Raw genomic sequence first — 27,820 nt, 5'->3', positions numbered from 1 at the left:
ACTTTGGTTATGTAACTTTGTCTGGGTCATTCTATGAGTACATGGGTAGAGACTGGGTGATTAGAGTACTGCAAGGAGAGTGTATGGTGAATTTATAAGTGTTGGGGATTGGCGGAGTGATTGGATAAGAACATATGTTGGCGGAGCCTAACCCCGAGCACAAGCTTGGCTCTAATTGGCTGACAATCAGTGGCAACCCCAGCAGAGCGTCAGGATTGCAAATCAAACCTCGGGAGAGCCGACGCTACGCATGGAGCGTGAGTAGGCACCGCGCTGGTTCCTGAGGCACCCGCCTTCTTTGCTACGGGATCCCCACAGCTTTTGCTCTAGTACCTTCAGTTCCCGCCCACTAGAATCTGGGCCACTGGGTAGCGGGAATACCACATGGATGCCTGGAAAACCAAGTCCAGGAGCATGGAATTCTCATTGTGGTATACTGCATTCTCACTCAGTGTATACTTGTCAGTGGACTAATAATCTTGTAACCACACAGGAACAGAATGGTGCTTTTTTCCAACTCTTCTCTTAATACCTCCCTGCCAGATCTGTACTAACAACCTAGCAGGTAAGTACCAAGGGGGAAAGGGGATTGGGGTAGAGAAGAGACTGCCCGTATTCTTCTTAGCTCTCTACCTCTTCTTCCTCTTCTTTCTTCTAGCAGGCTATAAATAAACACAGTTCTATACACTTGCTTTTCCTTTTAACTCTGTTTATCTTATACACATTTAAACAGTTGTCTTAGCTCTTACCAGGAACCTTGGAGGGGCTTGCCTCTCTTCTTTTGAATATTTTTGGCTTTAAGTGTTTATTGAAGTGTCTTTCTCTTTTTTTTTCTAGATGAAGACTGAATTCTATCAACACTTTCTAAAGAGATTAAACAAGGTAAGTATCGTGCATCTTTAGCTCTACCTTACAACTGTGGTTTTATTCTCATTGACTTACTTGGATATAGTTCTGGTGTTTCTTCTTTCATATATGTTTGTAAATATATATATCTTCACTGAGATAACCTTATTAATGTAACCTTTAAGTTCTTGGCAGCGAAACTCAAATATAGTATTGTCACAATTATTCTGATACACACTATGTGTCCAATCCCAAATGCTGCGTAGTAGACACAGATTTCTAGAGAAGTCAATTCTAATGTACTGTGTGATACTTCTCACACGTCTTTCTAATTTTCAAATTTAGCGAACCAACTATTGAATTTACCCAGCCGGATTCCGTTCACCGAAATACTTCATGAAAGGTAATTCCTAGTGACTCAAACACCTCAAGCCACACAGACTTAGTAACTCCTTTGCGTCTATTGGCGGTGAGTAGGGCTGTGGCAGAGCCCTGTTGCTGCTGATCACGCTACCGACTGTCTCTCTTTACTGTTTTTACTTGGAGACTGTGCTAACGTTGCGGTGCTCAGCTTTGGCACCGAGTTTTTAAACTTTAATTTTAATTTCAGTTTGGGGGCAATCTTTACCTGGAGGCTTGTGTCCTGGGCTCAATCGTCACTCCTACCCGCCCTGGTCCAACGCGGTAACCAGTACCGTTGCGCGGAGGGTGGGGTAGGGAGAGCCAGGCACTTCCGGGGGGGCGGTTAGCGGCCTAGTTGTTGTGCAGGCAGGCATAAAGGAAGGTGGCGTGGAGGTTGCGATGTGGTGAGTAGGGCGGTGGCAGAGCCCTGTTGCCACTGATCATGCTACCCGCTGTCTCTCTTTACTGTTTTTACTTGGAGACTGTGCTAACGTTGCAGTGCTCAGCTTTGGCACCGAGTTTTTAAACTTTCATTTTAATTCCAGTTTGTGGGCAATCTTTACCTGGAGGCTTGTGTCCTGGGCTCAATTGTCACTCCTACCCGCCCTGGTCCGACGTGGTAACCAGTACCGTTGCGCGGAGTTCGGGGTAGGGAGAGCCAGGCACTTCCGGGGGCCGGTTAGTGGTCTAGTTGTTGTGCAGGCAGCTATCTATTGAGATGTCCCAGCGCGCCGCTGGTGTACCGAAGGCGCGCCAAAGGCAACCCCGTCTGCGCCCATCCGCGGCCAGACAGTGCCCGGGGCCAGAACCTCTGGTTGTGGCAGAGTAGAATACCAGTATGCCTAAGAGAATTATATGATCTACGCCCCCCACACCAAGGACTTTCTGCAAACACAGTATTGCGGGTAACAGCAAAGGGGGGGAGCTGCAGATTCTGCCCATTTACTTTTGGAGGAAAGAGGGAGGTAGGGGAGGTTACTAGTAAACTCAACTGATGTTTAGTGAACTGCCGGTCCCTCAGGAAACATAGACTGGAGGTCTATGACCAGGTGATAGACGGCCAGTTTGATATAGTGTTTCTCATGTAGACTCTGGTGTGTGTACCTGCTGTCAAGAGAGCCAGGATGGGGGGGATGATCTTTCCACCTACTGGCTGCTAAGCAATGGAATGCTCTCCCGATGGGTCTTCGGTTGGGAGAGCTGCTTTAGGAAAAAACTAAAAACATACCTCTTTCTCCGAGATAAGTAGGGGGCGGCGGAGGGTAGCAGAATCTTGGCAACTTTACGGCAGCGCGGGGACACACTGGTCTTAGTGTAACCATTGCGCTTTATAAATGTGCTTATTATTATTATTATTATTAAAGACGCGAGAGTCTAATGAAATTTCCACAACTCAACGCCTGCGTACTCCCTCGACTATTTAGGACATGCGCAAACAACCTCCACTACAAACGCTACACCTCTAGTCATGCGCTAACTCCAGGACTAAGACTTTCACCTTGAAGAAACTGTATTCCCTATGACCTGCGCATTATTTCTCTTATTAATGCGACATGCGCATACGGGAACACTAACCTTCGGTCTTCCTGGTTACCGGTTGCCCGACGCCGATGAACCGACGCCTCCCAAGACGCCACCTCACTAGCTACTCACGACAAACCTAAGGTAGGTCTTAACCCGGGAAGGATCTCGGTGAAGTGCGCCATAGAACGTTGGTGCGTGCTTCCCCTGAGCTCCTGGGACAGAAGGCCAACAACTAGACTGCTAAACGGCGGGTGTGCTGGCGGGCATCTTAGATGTCCAGCGTCGCCAGCACACTCGCCAACTCCAAGCATGACAAACCCTGGTATTGACATGTTGTGAAAAGGGGGCAGAAGTAAGGGCAATAACAGGGCTGCAAGGAGGAAACCTCCCATGAGCCCTGACAATACTCTCCCAGGTCGTTGATCTCTGGATCAAGGAATTCTGACTGTTGGATCCCCGGAGTACCTTCCACTGGATCCCCTAAAGCAAGCTGCTGGGTCCGTGGAGCACCGGTAATAAAAGTCCCATAATCCTCTCTGCAAGACACTTCCAGCCCCACAGCTGGATTATTGACATACAGTGGATAGAATCTACAGATTTCTGTAAGCATAAGCGGAGTGGGCAGAGGCAGTGTAGGCCCGTCAGGGGCGCAACTAGAGCCAAATTTTGGGGGAGGCTGATCAAAATTTCAGGGGGTGGCTAATTCTTCCAGTCATAGGCATAGAGTGGAGATGAAGGGGCTCTGAGAAGGGGTGAAAACACAACAAAGCCTCATTACCAGGTAAATGGTCTTTTTAAAGACCTGTGAAGTATTCGCTGCGAGCCGCGCACCCAGCGCGTTCACACTAGGGGGCCATCCTGGGAGCCAATTTCGGATCACCACTCCAAACTTTTCTAAAAAAAATGGTCCGCTTCCATTAATTTATATTTGCCCCGAGGACCCCATCCCCCGGGGCATGCCTAATTCTTGAATGTTTTTATTAAGCATTATGAAGGGGGGCTGCGTGGTCCACCTTCCTTTGTCCACTTCTGGCCCCGGTGGGGCCATCACGCGGGGCCTGGCCTCTTCGTTCGGGAATGTGGGAGGAGCCCCAATGCCCCACTGTCCCGTTGGCTCCCCGCCTCCTGCGAGAAACAGCATTGCTTTTGGGCCAGGGGAGCTGCTACCATGCAGCTCCCCTGGCCCAAAAGCAATCCTGCTTTGCTTCATTGAAGCAGGGGCAGGTTTTCCTGCTCGTGCTTCAATTAAGCAAAGCAGGGTTTGCTATGAATGGCCTTCCATAGCAAACAGCAATGTCCCGGTTGTGGGTACCCCAGGACATTGCATGAGCCGTACCTGAGGGGTGGCGGTCCCCAGGGCCATCAAGGGTTCCAGGAGGGGGCAGCGTGGCCTCACTCCCTCTATTTTCAAAACCCCACGAAAGTGGTGGTCCCTGGAGCAGCAGGAGGGCTGTGTGCCCTCCTGCACCTAATTTACATAGCCCCAGGGAGGTGGCGTTCACCGGGGCTGCGGAGTCCCCGCATGTCCCGCAATATAATTATACAATTGCCCCCAGAACCTGGCCCACCGGGTGCTCATTTAAATGAAGTGAGGGAGCCCCCACTTCATTTTTTTTTTTTTCATCCGGATTCACACACTCAGCGCCCATTCGGACGTTTAAAACAACACATATATATATTGGGCCTGGCGGTCCTTGTGGGACCCCCTGAGCAGGGCTTGGGGGTCAGTGTGTTTCTACCCTGCCCCCTTTTCTTATTTTTTAATCTTTTTTTGACTGTTTTCTTCTGACTCGGTTCTACCGAGTAACAAGATGGTTGCCAACACTTCCTGGTTTGGAGTGTTGGCAGCCAATCACAGCGAAGCGTGTGGTCGGGAGGGTGGCGGACCCACCGCTGCCCCAGATATCGAAACTTTTAATTTTTGAATTTCTCAGCAACTACTGAACGGATTTACACCATTTAAAAAAAGTTGCTTTCTGAATCAAGCACTACCTTTTTGCTCAATTTGGTGTAATTCCGTTCAGCAGTTCGGGCTGTAGCCTTGGCTAAAGTTTCCTATGGGAAGTTGATTTTTGTACTTTTTTTTTTTAATTTCTCAACAACTACTGAACGGATTTACACCATTTAAAAAAAAGGTTGCTTTCTGAACCAAGCTCTACCTTTTTGCCACATTTGATGTCATTCCGTTCAGCAGTTCGGGCTGTAGCCTGTAATAAAATTTCTTATGGAAATTAACATGGAGAACACACTTTGTAAGACCTCCCTTTTTTCTCAGCACCCCCTTGACGAATCACCCCCAAACTTTCAGGATAGGAGCTGACCTTGATAAACCTTTTTTTTTGGAGAATTTCGCGGAAATTCGCCAAACAACACCAAAGTTATTAGCAAATCAAAAAATGTTTTTGCTATGGAAAATAGGTTGTAACCATAACTACCTACTGGCGACCGCCAGTAGGTAATGTATATATGCATATATATATTACCTACTGGCGGTTGCCACTGGGTAATTGTAGTTATGACCTAGTTTGCATAGGAAGAGCATTTTTTTACATAGCTGTAACTTTGGCGTTATTTGACCAATCTGCATGAAATTTTGCCAAAAAAGTGTTACGCTGGGTACTATTGATTGGCAAAGTTTAGGAGTGATCCGTGCAGTGGGACCGAGAATGTGGGGTGCAAAATAAGGTTGGTTTTGTAATGTTAATTCCCACACGAAACTTTAGCCACCCCTACAGCCCGACCCGCTGAACAGACTTACACCAAATTTGGCCAAGAAGTAGATGTTGGTTCAGGGAAGTGTCTTTCTACTTATTTGGTGAAAATCCATTCAGTAGTTGGTGAGAAAGCTAAGTTTCAAATTATAGTGATACCTCTGGCCGTGGATATTTCGCTGAGATTTCGTGAAGAATCGCAGATGCATACGCCAACGGGAATGCTCTGATTGGCTGGTCGCAACCTGAATAGAAAGTTGCAACCGGCATTTTATCTATCGGGAACGATTCCCGGCGTTAAAAATATCTGTGAAAGCCCACATAAGGGGTCAGGGTGGAGATACTCTGACCCTATGGTTGAGAAATGAAGGTGTTAGTGACACAAGTTTTGCGTCCAAAATTGATTTTTTTATTCACAGGCGATATTTGTGACAATGCCGTGACCGCTAGCATGACCACCTCCGTGTACCGTTGCTGGGACATTGTAACTACCAACATTGTCGCGAATATTGTGAATTATTAATGGGCATTCTTATAGAGATATTGAAATTCTGATAAATGTTTTTATGGAGTTATTTAAATAGTGAGTTATCTAACGTGATGGTTAGAATTCATTATATAGTTATAATTTTTTTATGTGGTGGTGGCTATTGAAATTCTGATTTTGCATTACACTTTTGCGATGTAACTGCGGGGCTCGCGATGTCTGTGACGTCATTGCGATCTCTGGAGTTACCGCGAAAACTGAAAATAGGTTTTAGAGATGGTTGTTCTAGAAATATCCTAGAAAAACATGAGTTTGAAGTGTACAGTAATATACCCCTAATGTTTAAAATACTGTAATGTGTAAGCATATATGTGTTTTCCCTTTATGGGCAAGGCATGCGATCGTCGTGGTTAGTGACATCATCGCGGTGTCCCAAATAACCATGAAAATGAAAACTAGGTTTGAAAGATGGATTTAAAAGAAACTTAGTACCAAAACATGAGTTGAAACTTGATTTGAAAAAATATATATATAGTAATGTGAGCAGGGCAATGTTCAGAATAGATTTTTTTTTTTACATATTATTTTTGGATGTGTTGGTGGCCATTGAAATCTTTTTTTCCGCTTCCGCGGCGTTACCACAGAGACCGTGATGAGCGATGCCATTGCGATCTCCGGAGTCTCTGCATAAACAAAAAATAGGTTTTAGAGATGGTTGTTCTCGAAATACACTAGAAAAATATGAGCTTGAAGTGTACAGTAATAAACCTCTAATCTGTAGAATACTGTAATGTGGGGAGAGGAGTAGACCTAACGGCAAGGGCGGTTAACCTCTAACATGGGGAACCGGGTTCGAGTCTCGGCAAGGACACAAAACATCCTGTGGTTCTGGGCAAATCACTTAACCCCTTTGCTGAGTTTGTCGGCCAACGGCCGTCGTGAGCACTACTTCCGTAGTGCTGCACACGTCCGTTGGCCAACAGGGCTCGCCCACTCCGCTAAACCGCCGCACAGCGGCGGAATTGCTGCCACGGTTAAGCGGTTAATCTCCCTGTGCCTAACAAAACAAAATGAATGTGTCCTCCTGTAACGCAACTGGTGCTCGTGTAAAGCCCTCTGATACCCGATACTTTCGGGTCAAGTTTGCGCTATACATAACTGGTTGTGTGTATATGGCTGCTATACATAAGACCGGATGCAGAGTTTCAGGTTGCTTAGAAATACCAAGTTGCCTTCATCTGTAAAGTGCACTCCATCATTTCTATACATTCCATGCATGTCAAAACCAGATTGTTGTTATAGATACAACTCATGTGATGGTCTCTGAGGAATGCAGAAACAATTTTATTAACATGTTTCCTGGCTATGTCATTCTGTGGACAGAATTGATTTGACCATTTCCATCTCTGTCTTTGGCATATATTAGAGTACACTAAGACAGTGTGAGGGATGAGTGAGATCAGTTCTAAAAAATATTACATAAATGATGCATGGAGAGTGCAGGTGCTCCTCGTAAAACACAGTTCATGTTCCTTACCAACCTTTTGTTTGCTGCACATTAATTGATGTATTCACCCCATGAGCAGGTAAAACATTTGCTTGTCATTCATCCAAAAATGTAATTTTCTCGAGGGATCTACATGGCACTATCATCTGTCTACTCCCAACAATCTAGGAGCAGTGCTTTTATATTTTGTAGTCAGTAAAACATAAACTAATAGGAAAACTCCACGCAATTAAATACATTTACACCAGGATTGAGAGAAAGGCACATTCCCGAGTGTGCAAGATATGTTTAACATAAGGTATTTTAAAACGTGGATGCAATCTGATAGTAATTCCACCAAACCCACTGCATACCCAGCTGAATTGAGCCATCTCTGTGGCATAATTTATCCCAGACCGGATGCATTCTTCTGGAGGTCCTTTAACACATTCAGGACTTCTTGGGTTACTCTTGCTCTCTAAATGAGCCCTGGAGTAAAACTGAATCTAATAATAAGGAAGTACCATTTATTTGACCCTCACCAGCAGTGGTGTAACAGGGAATGATGGCACCCACCTGCGGAGTGTGACGAGGGCCCCCTAAGTATCTAACATCTCACAGATATGCATTGGCCTTGGGTTGAATGGGGCTCTATGAATGTTTTGAGGCCCCTGAAGGATTAGCCCCCCGTGCTGCAGGGCCTTGCATTATAAGTAACTGCCAATAGTATTCATTCCTGCTAGCCAGATTTAATCAACAAATGATATTAGGACTGGATATAGGCCCTTGGATGTAGGTTTCTCCTGTACTATGCATAGTTCCAATGAAGGCATTTTACTTAGTCACTGAGGTAACATGGTGCCCCCCAGTCAGATTGTTGTACCTGTGATACGACCACCACTCCAGACACACAGGAGGCTTTCTATTCTGTTCCAAAGCCCGTATGCTGAACAGTAGCCAAAGTCCAGTTACATAGTAACTTGTCAGTGAAAGGCTTGGTGTATATGTATGGTGTGTAACAAATATGATTTATACAAAAAAAGGAAAACTCTCTGAAGTGAAATATCTTTATAAAGCACATAGATTAATAAGAAAGTGTTTTACTACACTAGTAAATTAGGTCAGCACATAAAAGGCGTGCACTGAAGTGATCGTAGGGTGCAGTCACTTCCACACTGCGAGTATTTTGACACAATTCCAACAGCTCATTCGAGCCATTCGAGAGTGTCAGTTTATCGCAATCAACTTGAGTGTGGATTGAGCCGAATTGACCACGGAGAAAGATTTGAAAGATTTGATTAAAAAAAAAACAATAACGTTGGAGGAAGAGCAAAGCAGGTGGGAAACGTGAATGCTTTATGCCAGATAATGAAAAAAAGGTCGGGTGCACAAGCGAGCGATCGCCCTCTTCGCATGCCACCATGGCCAGAGGCAGACAGCATGTGCGGCTTGTAGTCGCCGCAATAACTCTGCGCATATTGCAATCCATAGCTCGGTGACCCCTGACTCGGTAATGATTGCCACGCGCCCTTCATGCGTGTCATAATCTCGCTCCGGCTCCCAGTGAGTGAAATTCAGAGGCCCTGCGACCAAACTACAGCTGCAGTCTCCACAGCGGACGAGCATCTGATAGTTGACTTCTCTCACGGATACGTATGTTGATTTAGTGAATAAAAGGCAACATCTGTAATAGAAAGCTTTGCATTGTCCATGCACGTCCTCTGTCGGCCCGTGAGAGGTTATTTCTGTGAGATAAAATGTGGCAGGCGGCCTTGTCACTGCTGCCCTTCGTGAACACTGTCATTACGGCGTCTCCGCGTCTCAATCTAAAGTGTCAGAAAGGCTGTTCCGTCCACTGCCCCTGCGCCAGCGCGGGACAGGCGGCTCGCGACAGTAATTGGATGGCTGCTGAGCAGAAGATTGTTGTAAATGTGGCGGTGCCTCCTGAGCGGGAAGGAGATTCTTTTAAGGCTGCACTACTTGAATCATTTTGTTTGAATGTGCGGCCAGCGATCCAAGGGCCTTGACCCAGAACCCAGGGACCGTTGTCGTGCTGCAGCAGAAGTACAGAAGCTGCATAGTGCGGTTGGCTATGTACTTGAGCTTCACGGCACTGTGCAGTGACCAGGCATCGGATGCAGCCTCTGTAAAACGACAACGTGTGCCAATGAGATAGAAATGTTCACTATCCCATTGGGCTTACCCTGGAGCCAAGACAGTGATTAATTTGTCTAGAAACCTTTACCGTGGTAGGTGATAACGGGGTAAACCCTTAGTTCACCGACCTGGGTTAGCATGTAGTTTCAAAAAGGAGTGGTCGGTTACAAAATAATGTTCATTGCATTTGTTTCCTCAGTTAGAAAGGTACACATCAGTCATATCAGAATTCTAAATTAACACGCCTGAATCAATGTGCTCTCCAACACTATCCTCACTGTCCTGATGAAGACCCTAAACTGAGGAACCACCCGCCCTTACATATATCGGGGTCGAAACGTCGACATCTTTATTCTCCAACATACACGTTACGCTAGGATTTGCCATAAATGGTTTTCGTGTATTGATTGTACAGGGAACAATGTGATCTAGTTATAGACAGGAAATGTTTCGTGATTAATTTAGAATTGTCTACAGGACACAATTCCTTTTCTTTGTCCCTCCATCTATTCCAACCACCCCCTACCCTACTGAATCTGGATTCCCTCCTTTTGTCACCCACTGAGCACTATTTGGAACAATGACTAAATTCACCGTTATGCAATTGTATGAATTAAATACTAAATAACTGTGTCTGTATACTACTGCTTATAGCTGAATTAAATTCAGTCCCATTCTGATATGACTGATGTGTACCTTTCTAACTGAGGAAACAAATGTAATGAACATTATTTTGTAACCGACCACTCCTTTTTGAAACTAGAAACCTTTACCGGCTATTTATTTTCCAAAGGCGCCTATTGTAATAGTTCACTTTGTAAAACCGTACCTCGGCCCTCAGTACTAAATGTATCGAGCTGATCATTTTATAGCCTACATTGTAACGAAAGATGCTCGCCATCTTTTCAAAACTAGTGCTGGTGGGATAAAGCGGAGAGGCTGACAAGCGCTTAGGGCTAGTGGAAGCACGGCAGCGCAGATAAAGCGCATGCACAAGAAACTAATTTGCAATACATAGGAGGTCATTAGGATGGCGGGCGGATCACCGCCGCCGGCCCGGCGGTGGCGATCCATCCTCCGCTCCAACCCGATTTGCCCCCACCATATTATAATGGTGGGGTTTATTGCGGTGGATTCAAAGTGCGTCCACTGCTTTTCCGCTTGTTGACAATCGCTCTGATTGCCGCCAGTGCGGACCTGGGCCTCAATATGGTGGCAATGCCTAGCAGGCAGCACCATCCATATTAGGATGCTGGGTTTCACAGGCCTTTCCATGGAGGCAAAGAAGCTGCCATGGAAAGGCTGATGGGAATTGCTTTGGGGGCCTGTTGCAGGACCCTGGGAGTGTGTGGGTGTTGAGGGGTGCACTTGGGGGGTACCTATGGTACCCCCCTACATTGCCATGCACAAGGTGGCAGGCATGTTGTGCATGGTTATGCACAACAAGGTACTTTAGCATTGCGACAGGTGCTGCTTACAGCAGCACCCGCCGCAATGTCAAATATGCGGAATGCAACCGCCAGGCTGGCGGTCGCATCCTAATTAGCAGTGCAGAACCGGCGCACATCTGGCGGATGGTCCCAGCACTGCTAGGGTGGCGGGCGGACTAAAGTCGCCCGCCATCCTAATAAGCCCCATATTATTTGTTACGTTAATGAGTTAGGAAGCAGAGGATAAGGTAGCTTCCCAACTGGGTACAAGAACACAAACTAGTTATTATAAAATGTAAACAGGGATTACAATTTTTTTTATCAACGTTGTTGATTGAAAGATAGTTACTACATTATATTCAAATGATACTTTATTTGTAGCCTTGCAATAACTAGGTACAGTTCTCCCAAATTGCGCTCTACATAGAAATAAACACATCGACTAAAGCTGACTGACATATCCTGACCTGGCATTATGCCCATGACCTAAGAATCCTTAGACCTTATACTTCCCTCCGACGTTGATTGACCTACTATTACAATTACCAGCCCTGAGGAAGCCCCAGGCCGGATGGCCATGTAAGGGGGCGAAGCACGTGTTGGCTGTTTCTCTCTCATTCACTCTTACAAATAGAGTGCCAACTATCAGCCTGGGACGACTCCTGGTGGTCCACATCGCTAGGCACAGCCCCGGAACCCACCGACCACGCACGCAACATAGGGGTCATCCTCGACTCCACCCTCTCCATGACAAAGCAAGTCAACGCCGTCTCCGCGTCCTGCTTCAACACCCTGCGAATGCTCCGCAGGATCTTCAAATGGATCCCCTCTGAGACGAGGAAAGCTGTCACCCAGGCCCTCGTCACCAGCAGACTCGACTACGGGAACGCCCTCTACTCAGGAACAACAACCAAGCTCCTGAGACGACTACAACGAATCCAGAACGCCTCGGCACAACTGATCCTCGACATTCCAGCCACATCACACCCCACCTGAGAGGCCTGCACTGGCTCCCAGTCAACAGGAGGATCACCTTCAAGCTCCTCATCCACGCACACAAAGCCCTTCACACCGCCCAGACCAGCCAAGTATCACGCATCAGACGTGACACTAACGCATTTCAGTGCGGTGCTCCGCATCACCGCACTGAAAAGCATTGTCACGCATAATGCATAATGGCAGTCTCAGATGTACATTTACTGATGGCAGTAAACGTGTGTGTGGCAGCTGGCTGCAGGCACTGCGTGTGGCCTGTCTGCGCTGGCGCGCTGCTTCCGTGGTCTTCTTTGATCCTAGCTAAGCGCTGCCAGTCCCAGGCTCTGCCTCTTTGCTACAATGTATCACTCGAGGCCGAGCTGCAGCCCAGCATTGTGTCTGCCTGACTTACGTCATATCCGTTCCCAAGCTAGCGCGCTCCGAGAGCGGGGAGTTTATTCTTCTGGAAGGCGCCAACAATAATTATGGGGCACTGACACTGCTAAAGGTCATCATAATCAAGGCCGTCGCAGCAGTTACCATTTCGGAGCCGGAAGAGAGAATTAGAGCAGTGGGTTAAGGACAACCATGACCGACCGTGTCGGTTTACAGCGCTGGCTGCCAGGTCAGGGGTCTTTAGGCGCGCAACGCGAGGATATCGCCTCCTGCTGCAGTGTTGTTTGTGAGACTGGGAAGCTGCCTATGTGATTGGAGCACATCACGGCAGAGCTACCTGCACCTTTTGGTTGCTGTGAATTTTAAATGAAGACCTTCACACCACCGTGAATTGTCGAGGGAGTGACTCTGCCGCAGCCAGGACGACCGAGGAGGCGGCCGACCCACCACTGCGGTAAACCCATTGCCGTGGCTCCAGCCTCGCAAGTTAAACAGTAAGTGCTGCAGACAGCCACGCATGTGTGTGTTAATTTAGTAACTTGACGATGGCCGCCGCCACATTGGTTTCTGATTGCACTCTCTTCAGTTCACTTTGAGCATAATCTGAACTACTTTGTAAACTTACTGCCAATTTCGTTTTAAAAGGATAGGTGGCAGTGAACAGAAGTTCTAAAGCATGCCTTTGCTTTTCTGAATGATTTTCATGACTGTGGAGCTACAGGGTAATGTCTGCGCTTTATAAAAAATGCACAAATAGAAATAGGGAAATACCTCTGCGTAGCATTCAGTCCTGTACGGAAGCCCGCAAATAGAGTGACAGACCTGTTTGTGAAATAACAGAGGCCTTTTATTCATGCCCTGCCAGGGGACTCCTCCGCCCACACTGACACTGGCTGCCCCAGTCCCTTTCGAGCTGCCTTACTTCGGAAAAACTTAGTGTCTGGGGTGCACTGATGCTTTGAAGCAGTTTTAAGATCGTAATAGAGTTCTTTCGTTCCTCAAATGGGTGTCATTTCTGTAATTTATGTTTCACTTGTCTTCACTGCTTGATTTTTGTTAGCGAAAATAGTGTCACTCATAGTTCCTGAATGTCACTCATAATTACAGTCAAATTATGAAAATGTCACACAAATGCAATCTGAAACCTTGGCAGCTATGAACGCCGGACCAGCATACCTCAACGACCGACTCAGCTTCTACACCCCCACCCGCTGCTTCCGCTCTGCCAACCTCGCCCCTGCCCCAGTTCCTCGTATCCGGAAAACCACCGCCGGCGGCAGATCCTTCTCCCACCTCGCCGCCAAGACATGGAAAACTCTCCCTACCAACCTACGACAGACCTAGGACCTGCTGGCCTTCAGAAGACTCCTCAAGACCTGGCTCTTCGATCAGTAGCGCCCACCCCCCCAGCGCCTTGAGACCCTCACGGGTATGTAGTGCGCTTTAGAAATGCATTGATTGATTGATTGATTGAACTACACGATAAATACCTCAAAACAAATCAAGGCTTAAATGGATTTTTTTTCTGGTAAAAACGGATGAAACACATCTTGCCCAGACAAAACCTGCTGAATTCTGCTTACATTAGCGGGATAGGGGTTTTCCCCTGTCAAGGGCAAGGACCAGAAACAGAAGACTCTACACTCATTTCCCGGCCAGTAAGAGAGTGGGACCTTTTACCCCTTATTCTTCATTAACTAGTATATAGGTCTGTTTGCAAAATATGTTTCTGGTCTCAAAAAGTAGAGTCACAAAGTGTGACCAATTTTTGCAACCAGAAAGACAGTACTTCGGGCCCTCCTTTTCTTAAATGGAAATCCATAGTTGAAACCGAAGAGCTAACCAATGGCACAAAGATTGTGCACTACCACTTTAGGGGTACTGGGCAGGTCTCTAGATTACATGGTTAACTTTGTCAGCTTCAATTTTTAGACTCTGTTACCAGCTGCATATGCTTTTTCTCAGAAAATCCATGCAAGCACAGAGGCTAAGCAAATTACAAATTCACTATTGAGCACAAAGATAAAAAGTTCATATTTTATGTCACATCTGTTACATTAGCAATCCCACACTTTCAAATACTGAGAACCTTTTTTATGGGAAAGGTTAACATATTTGTACATCTACAAATGTTTCAGGATAAGCCTTTGGTGAACATTAACTTGTGGGTACAATTAGGGGTGGTGCACGTACGAAATATACTTGTCGAAATGAACATAAAACAGCACACTCATTTTGGAGTTCTGGTCACACGAGTAACCGCAATTGAAATATAACCTTGATATTCACAAGTGCTTTGCCAATAATTCCCTTAATAAATGTGTCTACTTGAAAGCTACATCAATCAAAAATAATCCTTTGCTGCATCAACATCACACCTGATCATGATGCAGAACATTGGTTTCCAGTGCCACCATTGGGCAGAAGAGGATATCTCTTGTCACCTCCCCTCGGGCTCTTGGGCTCAGACAGTGTACTAACTCACTGGCAACTCTATGGAGGAGGACGCTGGTTATAGGGTAGACAAGTAACCTCATTAAGCAGAGAGTGGCTTCGTTGAGACAGTAGCATTTAAGCAATTAAGAGTCCAGGCCATTTGATGCTGTTCTTGCCTGATCCAAAACTGGTTAAATCGGGTTTCTTTCTTAACTTTACCCAATGTATTTCACTTCTTTGCCGCTTGCAATGCACGAGGGAAATCTAGGTATGTATCAGGAGCAAATATATATGATGATTTAATCTTTAAGAACCAGGTAGCTCCAATCTCCATTCGGCCAACAATGGCACCAGAAATGAAATCTGTCTTCACTTCCACAACCACCTTCTCGACACAGTCCTTACAAGAATGAAATGATACTACACCTTGAGTCTCCAGCAGCACCAGCCAACAGTTCAGAGGCTCTGGATTGCCTCTTGGGGTCTGGGACTCAATCTCTCACAATGCACATTTATTTATTTATTTATTTATTTACGGATTTTATAAAGCGCACGGCTACCCCCAACGGGGGTGTCCCGGCGCTAAAAACTGACAGCAGGGGGAAAAGAAATAATCTAGATAGATGAAAATAGCCACGTCTTCAGGCGTCTGCGGAACAGCGCTTCGGATGGGGCAAATCTAAGATCGATAGGTAAACTGTTCCAATGTTTGGCTGCAAGAACAGCAATGGGCAGTCCAGGAAAATCCAGTTGTAGATGGTCAGCTGGAGAAGTTCTCTTTTTTTGTCTGCTGCAGAGGGCGTCTTTCAGCACTTTTCTACCTATTGATGCTCAGGAAGTAGACTCCTTTTTCTTGAATCAGGCACAGTCCTTTCCAGTTGAAGCCTTGAGAGTGTAGTAGTTGCAGTCCTTATGAGTACAAGCCTTCTGTGGGGCGGTCCAAGGGTCTATAAAGGCAGTCCTTCTCCAGGTGTTCCAGGCAGTGATCGTAAGATCTCATGCAACTCTGGCATATTTATCCTCAATTCTGGGCTGGCAAGAGGGGGAGATACCCCAACCAATAGGGGTAAAGCTGCCTCCCTCTGCAATGACCGCTTCCTGCAAAGTGTGGTATATTTTTAACACAGAATGCACTGTTCTCCAAAAATCAAAATAGAGAAATTCTCTCCTTGGAGTGTGTGTCTGTATAACCTAAGCCACAGGTGTTGCTAACAATTCACTACACTCCCCTTCTAGCTCCTCTCCTAGTCTAATTAAGGGGGATCCCAAATGGCTGGGGATCAAGGAAGTGGGGGCTGTCCTGTGTCAACTGTTCTCCTGCCTTTGAAGTCCAGCTTATCACTCACCTTCCTCTCCCTGGCTTCTCCAGGAAGCTAATCTCCTCCCACCAAATGCCTGTATAGTTTCAGCCCTGGGCCTCTTCACACCTATTTAGGGAGCAGCATGGCTCAGGATGTCAAAGGCTGGGTAGTCAGAAGAGGCTTCCACATGGCTGTTTTAGGTAACTTCAGGGTAGTAAATTATAAAACGACTCTGCTGTGATAGTTATAATAAGTTCGACCTTGGCAAGTTGTGGATTTATTGTAAGCATTAATTTGATACATAGAGTCAGATTGCTAGCTAACTCAAATCAAAAGATAGAAGTTAAAAAAAAGCCTTCCCATGTTAGCCTAAGGGGCTAGCAGCACTACAATGGAGCAAAACGACTTTGGCTCTTTGTCCCTACTAGGGCATATAAAACATCTTTTAAACTGTCCCTGCTTTTTATAACAATGCACCGTTCCCTTGGGGCACATAGGGTAGACCTTATGGGGAGATATGTAATAAAAAGGTAGTTTTGGACTTTGAAAGTACTTTTAATTATAACATAACATCAAATGGGACATATTTTTATTTTAAAATCAGCCAGACAGGCTTTGCTTTGAAATGACATCAGACACCACAGTGGTGCACACTTAAGTGCATTAAGTCAATTGGGATGTACGTTGTTACAACGCATGCTCTTAGCACGCATGCTGTAACAACGCGGTTTTTATATCGCATTCTTTTACAACGCATAACAGAAAGGGGTGTTGGATAGAGAATATTTTAATTTACTATTCCAACACCAGTCCCCGTTGACACTAGGGAAGGTGTTGGATAGTAAATTAAAAGTATTCCCTATCCTTGAGCGCCCCCCAGAGTCATGCGTTGTAATCAAATGCGATTTAAAAACTGCGTTGTAATAGCACTGCGTGCTAAAAGGTGCGTCGTAAACGACGTTCCCCAGTCAATTGGAGTCTCTAAACTTACATACCTTACCATTCACTAGAGATTTACAGGTATGTTGTCTTGGCTAATTCGAATTATACCAATTACAATGTACCTTTTAAGGACAGAGCACTGGCCCTGGTTAGCAGAGCCGGGGAACTTTCAGAGTTAGTAACCATCAGAATCAGTCAAAAATGGGGGTGATCAGGGCCTTAAAGATTGACCTTCCTACAGGTGCCCTAATATGGCTGGAACCTTTCCTAATTTTTTTCAGACAAGGCAGTGCTTCATGGAGTTTTATTTCGGATTTCTGTGCTTAAAGTCTCTGAATATTCACCCATCTCTCTCTTTCTTTTTATCTATTTGGAATGTATTCATATCTGTAATATTGACTGCTAGTTTTTTTCATTTGCAATATTTTTTACTTTGGAATGAAATAGCAACACTTTAACAGGTAGAGTTAACATTCTGAGCTTCCACAGTTAAGAAATCTGATACCCTTCCCTCTTCCATTCCCCGTCCCTTCCAGTACTACACAACAGTAAGTGACTTCAGTGTATCAGTTCTACAGGTTCTCGTTTCAATTGCCAACATCTTGGACTAGGGTTTACTGCCCTGTTGAAAACATCAGGGTGTTTGGGTGGTCTGCTATACTCACCATTGTTACTTTTTGCATTAGGTCTTTGTTGTCCACCACCCCATTATTTTATCGTATTTATGGGGGCATCCCCTCCGCTGGTATACCATCTTCTCTTCTATTCCATGCCTATCATAATTGTTGAAAGAAAGGAACTGGGGCTGGATCTTCGTTTTCATCGAGCCTTGTGGCCATGCTCAGCACCAGTACCAGATTACCTATTGTTTCAACTAGAACCGTCATTTTTAAGTTAGCGGTCAAGTTCTCTGCCTGCTTAATTCCACTTCTACAAAAGCCTCTCCAGGGCATGGATGCGCTGCTGGAGCATGAAAGATGCACCAAAGACAAGCCCATCTGTGCCCATCTGCACCTGGCCAGTGGCTAGAACCATTGCCGGTTTTTAACTATGCAGGTGGCTTATTCTGCCAACGAGCTGAAAGCATTTAATAAAGTGCCTTGCATCAACTTCCCACATTCTATGACACCATGGATGCTCCCCACTACCTGCAAACTTTGTAAGACCATCATAGGACTTCAAGACCTGGATGGAAGTAGCAAAGAACCCACGCTACCTATCCCCAAGGCTAATAATATTAGAATGTTGCTGTTAATTGCAGGTCACCAAGGAAATCCACCGCTGGATCGGCTGATGCGCCGATAAGCTAGCAACCCTCCGCCACCCCGCCAAACAACGCCCGCCTAAAGCCGCCTGGTTCACCACGGAACTACAAGAAGCCACACGCTCCTGCAGACGCCTAGAGCAGACCTGGTGAAACCTGAAAACTACGGAAGCACATTACGACCACAAGAGCGCCCTGAAGAAATACCACCAGTGCATAAGAGACACCAAACGGACCTTCATAAGAGACCAACATCAAGGAACTGTTCAACGTCATACAGCAGCTCGCAAAACCCACCTGCGAAGCCACGGACATCACACCTTCCCAGGAACTCTGCGACAAGCTCAACACCTACTTCAATCTGAAGATCAAGGCCCTCTACAACAACTTCAGTGAACCAACGATGACCACCTCCCCCGTACCCACAGCGGCCGACAGGCCGACCATTATGTCCTGGGATCCCGCGACCGTCAAACACATCACAGCGACCATGAAGTAAACCCACTCTGGTGCCCCTATGGACCCCTTTCCACCACACATCCTTCACAGAGCAGCCACCGTCATAGCTCCCGAACTAGGATGCACCAGCAACACCTCCCTCAGATCCAGCATCTACCCAGATGACTGGAAACAGGATGAGGTAAAACCCATCCTCAAGAAACCATCAGCTGACCCAACGGACCTGAAAAATTACCGACCCATCTCTCTCCTCCCCTTTGCAGCCAAAGTCACCGAGATACTCCTGAACACCCAGCTGACCACCTTCAAAGAAGAGCACTCCATCCTTGATGCCTCCCAGTCTGGATTCTGCAGCAACCACAGTACCGAGACCGCCCTCCTCGCCGCCTCTGATGACATCCGCATGCTACTTGACCAGGAACACACCGCAACTCTCATCCTTCTAGACCTCTCCGCAGCCTTTGATACCATTTCACATCGCAATCTCGCAGCCAGACTGCATTATGTGGGAATTCAAGAAGCCGCCCTCAACTGGATCCGATCCTTCCTCTCCGGCAGAACCTAGAGGATCCCAGAGGATCCCACAGGATCCGACTCCCTCCCTTCCTCTCGAAACCCACAGAAATCAACTACAGAGTACCCCAGGGATCTTCACTTTGCCCCATGCTCTTGAACTTCTACATGGCCCCCCTCGCCACCAACGTCAGACAGCACGGGCTCAGCATTGTATCCCATGCCGATGACACTCAGCTCATCCTCTCGCTCACGAAGAATCCTTAAGAAGCATCTCCGCCTGGGACAACACTTGGTGGTCCTCCACCCTTCGGAGCCCACCCACCCCTACAGACCACGCTTGGAACCTCTGCATCATCCTTGACTCCTCCCTCTCCATGAACCTCCAGATCAACGCCGTTGCATCCACTAGTTTCAACTGCCTTCGCATCCTCCATAAGACCTTCAAGTAGATCCCCTCCGACTGCAGATGGACCATCACCCATGCACTCATTACCAGCAGACTTGACTAGGGCATCGCCCTCTACACCAGAATCAACAAAACTCTCCTGCATAGACTCAAGACCATCCAGAACGCCGCTGCCAGACTCATCCTCGGGACACAGCGCCATGAGCACGTGACCCAACACCTACGAGGCCCCCACTGGCTCCCCGTCAAGAAGAGGGTTACCTTCAAACTCCTCACCCAAGTCTAAAAATCCATCCACAACATCGGACCCAAATACCTCAACATGAAAGTATCCTTCCACGTACCCAAGAGGAACCTCCGCTTCACCGACCTCACCCTGGCAGAGGTCCCCCGCATCCGCAGACACAGAACCGGCGGGAGAGCATTCTCCTACATCGCAGCCAAAACCTGGAACGAGAACCCTTTGAATTCAGACACTGCCCGAACCTGCACATGTTCAGGATAACCTGGGGCCCGATGTAGGTAATCCCAGATTACCGATTCTTAAATACCGAATCATACCGATTCGGTATTTAAGAACTGGCAATCGGGATGTAGGTATATTTACCGAATTAATTACCGAATCGGTATGATTCGGTAATTAATGAATCAGTATTCACCGATTCTGTAATTGCCATTGATTCCTATGGGCCTTGAGGCCCATAGGAATCAATGTCAATTACCGAATCGGTAAATACCGATTCGGTAATTGGGGGAAACATTGAAGGGTGGCAAGGTGTCACTGTGACACCCTGTTGCACCCCTCAATTGTGCATGGGTGCACATGTTGCTGACATACATGCCCTTAGGGCATGTATGTCTGCAACATGGCACATTTTTTAAAGCAAAAAAAATGCTTTTTGAAGGGTTTTCATTATTTACCACCAACTTCTAGTTGGTGGTAAATAACAAATTCTTAAACCCTTGTAGCACTGAAAACAGTGCTACCTACATCTAAAATTACAGAATCGGTAATTTGACCAAATCGGTATTTTACCGAATCGGTAAAATTACAGAATCGGTAAAATTACCGATTCTGTAATTTTACATGCCCCTACATCTCAATATCCACATACCGGTTGGAAACGGCCGAAAATCTGTATTTTCGGCCGTTTCCGACCGGTATTTGCCTACCTACATCGGGCCCCTGGCTCTTTGACTGATATGGATTTGTGGCCGTCCCCCTAGCGCCTTGAGACCCTCACGGGTGAGTAGCATGCTTTATAAACCCCTGATTGATTGATTGATTGAACGTAGTACTGACATTTTTACTCTCCTTGTTGATAAAACCTTGGATGCCTTGTTCCTCACCGAGACAAGGCTAAATGAAAATGCTGGTCCAGATATTGTTATGTCCCTTCCTCAGGGGTTTTCTATCACTAGGCTTGATAGGAAAGATAGAAGAGGGGGCAAACTTGCCATTATTTTAATTCACAAGTACAAATGTACCTGCACCCCTATTCATATCAGAGATAGTGAAAGCCTCCTAGTTTTCCCTTGAGTTATCATCAACCTTTAAATCTCAGGGATCCTTATTTACTGTCCTACGGGGGTCAGCAACTCAATTCGCACCTGCTCTGTCTGAAATTGTGGCTGAAACCAGCCTAAAGAAGGTCAACTTCACCATGATGGACGACCTCAACTTACACTTTGAAGGTGATAAAGATTTAATCACAACCAGACAAGCAAAATATTTTCAGCACTACAGTAAAAATGAATCACTAGATCTGGGAAACACTGTCAGGGCCATCTATTGGACCCAATCTTTTCTAACATTTCACAGTTAGCCATGGAAGAGGCAATTCCAGTCTTATGGTCTGATCTTTTAATCATCCCCTTCTGGCTTAATCTCCCCACAATATGAGTAAAAGAGACTTCCTTCAAAGACCAAAAGATTATGGAATAAATTTGATATCAGCAAATGGCCTAACACCCTGAAAGAATCCACTCCAGTGACGGAGAACAATACGTCTGAAATGTGTACAAAGGTTGAGAGATGGCTAATGGAGTAACTTGACTCTTTCATCCCTTATAAATCCCTGAAACCATTGTGTAATGGCGGCCGGGCTCCATGGTATACTCCGGAGTTGAGAGAGATTAGCAAAGAAGCAAAGAAAAAGGAAAGATTTTGGAGAAAAGGGCATAACTTGGGTAACAAAATCATCTACAAACTATAAAAAAATTTCATCAGGCCAGCGTTTCTTATCTTACTACAAAAATGTTAAATGCCAGCAGTTCAACTGGGGAATTTTACAAAGTAGGTAACACACTCATGACAACCCCTTCTTGGCTGGGAGCCCCACCCCCTCTATGGAGCAATGCAACATGTTTGCCTCTGTTTTTTATTACAAAGCAAATAATATCCTGGACCCTTCACAGAAGCAAATCACCTTGTCCAACCCCCCTTGAAGAACCAATAACGACAGCCCAGCTGACCTTCTTTCCATCTCTAAATTTAAATGACATTAAATCCATCCTATTCTCAATAAAATCTGGTTCCCCAACAGCCCCAGCCCCACTTGATGTCCTATTTAAAGCAGGCAATATTATTTTACCAACACTAATGGAGATTTTAAATAGTTCTCTGCCCTCCAGCATTGTTCCCCCTGCATGGAAACATGCGATAATTAAACCGCTGCTAAGAAGAAGGCGCATGCAGACCCTTTGGTAATTGAAAATTATAGGCCAATTTCCCTGATTCCAATAGACAGTAACATTTTAGAGAAACATTTAAATAAACATCTCTCTAAATTTTTGGAAAATCAGTCCATCCTTCATCCCACTCAGACAGGATTTAGGCCGGGAAGCAGCACTGAGACCCCATTGTTAGTGGCTACTGAAAAGCTCGGAGCTAACCTGTATTGAGGTGGTGCAGCCACGATCATGCTGGATCTCAGTGCTGTTTTCAATACTGTCTCTCACTGTAGTCTGTCCCAAAGACTCGAAAAGTCTGGCATCTCTGGCTCAGCCCTTACATTGCTCAACGCTTTTCATAACACCAGAAGTTTTCAGGTCAGCGATGATCCCTGTCTTTAAGCTCCCATTCCATTGAATGTGAAGTTCCCAGGGCTCTTCTTTAAGCCTAACTCTCTTTAATGTCTATGTCCCCCGCTGGCAAGTATAGTACAGGCCCATGACTTGGATCTCGTATTATATGCTGAGGACACTCAGTTGATCCTCGTGCACACACCTTATTCTCAGCAAGCATCCAGTGACTTAAATGTCTGCCTCAAGGAACTAACAGAATAGATGTCAGACAGCTACCTTAAACTGAACGGTGGAAAGATTGAGGTGTTGGTTATCAGCAACAACATGTCCTGTTGGAAATAACTGTTCTGGCCTCAATGTCTTGGGGAGTGACCAGTACACTTGAATGCAGTAAAAAGCCTCGGTTTTTGGCTGGATAGTAAACTCACTATGGGAACCCAAGCCAAAAACTCTCTGCAACCAGTTTTGGACTATTGCGATTATTAAGAAAAGTCATCCAGTGGCTGCCATCCTTATCCAACAGAGTAGTTATACAGAGATTAATTATCTTGCGCCTTGATTATGGCAACTCTCTTTTGCTGGGAATCCCTCAATGTGTCCTAAAATACCCATATATCATTCAGAATGCCACAGCGCGCTCACTCTTCAAGCTCTCCAAACAACACTCAGCAGCTCCAGCTTTAGCTCTGTTACACTGGCTCCCAATACAAAAAAGGATCTATTTCAAGGTCCTATCTATGGCCCATCGAGCAATGCAAGGAAAAGGTCCCATTTTGATTTGAAGACTACTCTGCCCTTACACGCCTAAGAGATCACTACGTTCTGAGACCTCCTTTCTGTTGACCTTCCTAAGGTCAAAAAGGCTTGATGTGTTGGCCGTTCCTTTGCCTTTCTGACTGCTTAGTTGTGGAATGCCCTTCTTGCCTATTTAAGGTGGGCCCAGCCAGAAATTTATTTTAGGAAACTCTTAAAGACTCATCTATTCTAATGCTGGCATGGCTTGCCAAGGCCTTGCAGGTGTGCCTGCCTCAGTGCCGAGAGGCCTTTTGGGGTAGATGTGCGCCAAAAAAAGAGATCTTAAATATAATAGAATCATCCCATCTCACAGGCACATGTTGAGGTTGCTTCTCCATTTTTTAGCCTTTTCCCACTTCACCACTACACATCCTAGGTTGATCAGTATTTTGTTATAATTCATTGTGTCAGAACCCGTAGTCGCAACAATGTAAGGGGGAACTCAAGGTCAATCTTGACTTTTTCACATTTGACTAAGGAGGGAAGGGCAAGAACTCTTCTCTACTGCTATTAGCAGGTGTTATGCTTGCAAATCGCTAAGGCGTATGAGGTAATACAGACTGCACTTACTGGATCATATCAATGAAGACTTACTCAAAGAAAGGCAGCTTCCGGGGTTGCGTAGAACAAGGTGGCTCTAATACATAAATGTAACAGAGCCATCTGGGCTACCCATTGTACATTCCTTCTGCACCATAGCATAGTTCTGGCGATGCTGAATCTAGCTTGTTGGGTAATAATGTCCCTTTTACTGACAATGATTTTTCATTACTCACAATCCAAGTATTGATATTTACAGGTTGTCTGAGTGAGGTCTGAAATATCATATACAGCTCATGAGAGGTGTAGCTCATTAAAAAAGAAGTGACAAGAAGAAAATACTTTTAGGGGAGAGCCTTTGTCATTAGTTAACAAGTGGATGGCTGGCTTCTAGAGTGAGGATGTACCTCATTCATATTAGGGCAGCGCCAAGGAAGACTGGGAGTGGAATTGATGAAGAGTATCAGTTAATAATCAGGTTATTCCCCGTGGCATCCTTAGGAACTCTTCTGGAGAAACATTCAAGTTGTGCTAGAAAACATCAGTAATGTTCATAGTTGGGCGTAGACTGCATTTGGAGAGATTTCTTTACTTTTCAAATTACTCCTAAATATCCATACAAGTTCTAAACAGACATGGGTACGCCAATGTGAGATGCACAAGCAAACATATTGTAGTAATTACATTTATACTACTCAGCCAGTGTGTATGGGTGAGTGTATGGAACCTTGGAATGATTGGTGATAGCATGGAATGTTTGTAGGCCTGGTAGATTAGAAGAATGACAGTTGGTGAGAGTGGGCTGAGCAGAGAAGATGCAGCTCCTGGTGGGGCTCTGATCCAGCTTTGAACCAGCTATTGAATTAGCTTGGAACATGTAACTACTATCTTGGAACTTGACCAATAAACCTCTACATTGAAATACTTGGCTACCTCTAGTCATAAGTACTATTCATCATACAACAATTTGGCGACGAGGATGGGATCAAATCCTGCATGTTTTGAGAAGTAACCCAGTGAAGGTGAGAAACCTGCGTTCATCCATTAAAGGTGAGGAAACCCACAGTTGTACGGAAGAATTTTTAATTCAAGTAACAAAGTAAAGCAATCTTAAAAAAAGAAAAAACAAGAAGGAGAAGAACGCCCGTTTAGCCCCACCAGTGTCCATTAATATCAGGACAGCCTACTCCGGGCGCTTCACACTCCTCATGTTTATCACCTTTAAAAGAAAGGAAGGCGTTAATGAAAAGAAGTGTGTGTTCATCTTTATATTTGCACCCTTTCCTTGCTAGTAATCTGTACTTTTAGTATGTGTTTTGGGTTATGCACCAATTTTCTTTTGTTATACACATAAACTTAGTTATGCGGGATGGGCAGTGACCCATAATTTCGCCTTAGCTTTGTAGTGTTTTGGGCGACGTACCCATACATTAGCCTCTGTTAAAGCGGTGCCAATAATTTATCTGTGTTTGAAATACACATTAAGCCTTGCACCCAAAAATGTTTTCATTTTATTGTACAAAGAGTCATACGACCTTTACTCTTGTACCTTTGAAATCTTTTACTTACATGATTATTATTTACACTTCATTAATGTGTACCAAGAACTCATTTATGTAGGATACTTAATGGTATGGAGTTTACACACCGCGGGTGTTCCCCATTCTATTAATATTGCATAGTGTTTTCTTTTGTGTATGTTATGTAAAAATAGGTGATTAGTTAGAATTTTACACCTTCTTTAATTCTACTTTTCTCCCATTCCCATACATTAAGAATATGATACTTATTGCATTTTACAAAATTTTTCATAATGTTCCCAAGGGAAGAGGATGTGCCTCACTTCATCTTTATATTTGCACCCTTTCCTTGCTAGTAATCTGTACTTTTCATTGCACCCTTTCATCACCAGTAATCGCTACCTCTAGTCATAAGTACTATTCATCATACAACACATATCAATCGTAAATTCCCACATGTGAAATGTGAGACCTAGTTCAGGTGGTTTCCAGGGCACTCAGGAGTAACTGGGTTCCAATGCTTCAGCTGGGATCATTTACCCCTGGTACCTTGTGCCATCCATACCATTGGACATCGAACTGGATGATCAAGTACTGCCCCATAGCACCTGAGCCTCAGGACTGTGAGACAAAACAGCCCAATGATTACTAAAGGAGGGGATAAGGGATAAACATTCATAGCAAAGTAAAACACCCTACTAATACTCAACAAGACTACCTCTGAGGTTAGTGCTTTACTTTACAAAACGAAAAATATGTTACTACACATATGACAAAATACTACACATAAAATAAATAAAACCAGAACTCTCTAGCTTCTTCATAGCTAAGTACCTAACCCAAAATATTTTTTGTGTGTTTTTATGCCCTAAAGCCCTATGGTTGATTTTACTCTGAAGTCAATGGCTAATGTTAAGTATGTGATAGTGTTCACAATCAGTGCCTGAATTCGGGAACGCAGGACCAACTTTACTTAATGGCCACTGGGTTAGGATCACAGATTGTGGAGTATTTACTTAATTGGGCTTATGTGGCACAGCCTGCTAGTAAGAACGGACCCCAGCATTCAAAATCATAGAGCAACACCTAAGCATTCTGTTAGGCACAATTCACTGCAGCTACCAGAATGCCGCTGGTTGGGTTGCCAGACTTCACTTGGAGATGTATATGCTTGCTCTACTGAAATGTGTGTAGTTCTGTTTGCACAGGGATCACGAGGATCGTGAGCATGACAAGAAACTTATCAAGGTGGCCGTATCTTCCTTTAGGATGTCAAGAAGCCAGAACGGGACAAACGGGAGGTGCCCTGCAGCTGGAAAAGATGCCAGGCAGAGCCACAGGGATTCTCAAGGATTGATTGAGGCATCCAAATGGTGCAAACATGTTATCATTCAGCAGGGGCAGGTCAAGGTCAAAGGAGGCCAACCAATAGATGCTCTAGTTGACGATTCTTCCCCTGAGCGGTCAGGTAGCAAAGGAATATGGAGGCTGATGGTAGCCTCAAACAACTGGATGGGGGCCTAATGTCCAGCCAGAGTTAGCCTAGTAAAATGACACCTCCCAGGGGTCCCTCACTGCGGCTGGTCTATGGTTCTTTGGTAAGCAGGAACTCTGCTTGGCAAGCACAGCGCAGAATCATCTTCTGACAGGAAGCCGTCCTCCTGGCAAAGGGCAGCATATCAGCTCTTCTTCTTTAGTTCAGGGTCCAAGAGTATTCCCAGCTTGGTAAAAGAAGAACTCTAATGGTAACGTGATGCCACTAGAATACCAGTCTCTTTTGCAACACTGGCTTGCTGCTCTGCCTTGAACTGAAGAGAAATCCTGTAGCAATTTACCAGCCAAGGGGACTTGTACTTATAGTCAGATTATACCAATCAGTTCTCTAGCAGTGTCCAAATTCTGGCGTGCTCTTCAAATCAAAGTCTGAACGGTCATAGCATGAACAGCTCATGTAGTGCCATGAACAACAGGAATACTTTCAGAGCTAGTTCCATCCGGCTAGGTACAAATGGTCATTGGTCCCATACAGTACACCACAGCACGTGCAGATGGAGATCAGACAGGGATGGGAGTGGATGGTGAAGAGACTGTTACATATCCACCCGCCCACATGACATTGTATCCCTCCACAGCCTAATTCAGGGAACATACACAAGAGCGAGGCTCCGAGGCCACTAGCGACCTGAGCAGTCACCATTTT

This window comes from Lissotriton helveticus, chromosome 1_1 (assembly GCF_964261635.1).
Source record: "Lissotriton helveticus chromosome 1_1, aLisHel1.1, whole genome shotgun sequence".
NCBI classification, from domain to species: domain Eukaryota; kingdom Metazoa; phylum Chordata; class Amphibia; order Caudata; family Salamandridae; genus Lissotriton; species Lissotriton helveticus.
Note: the sequence above shows the minus strand (reverse complement) of the source record.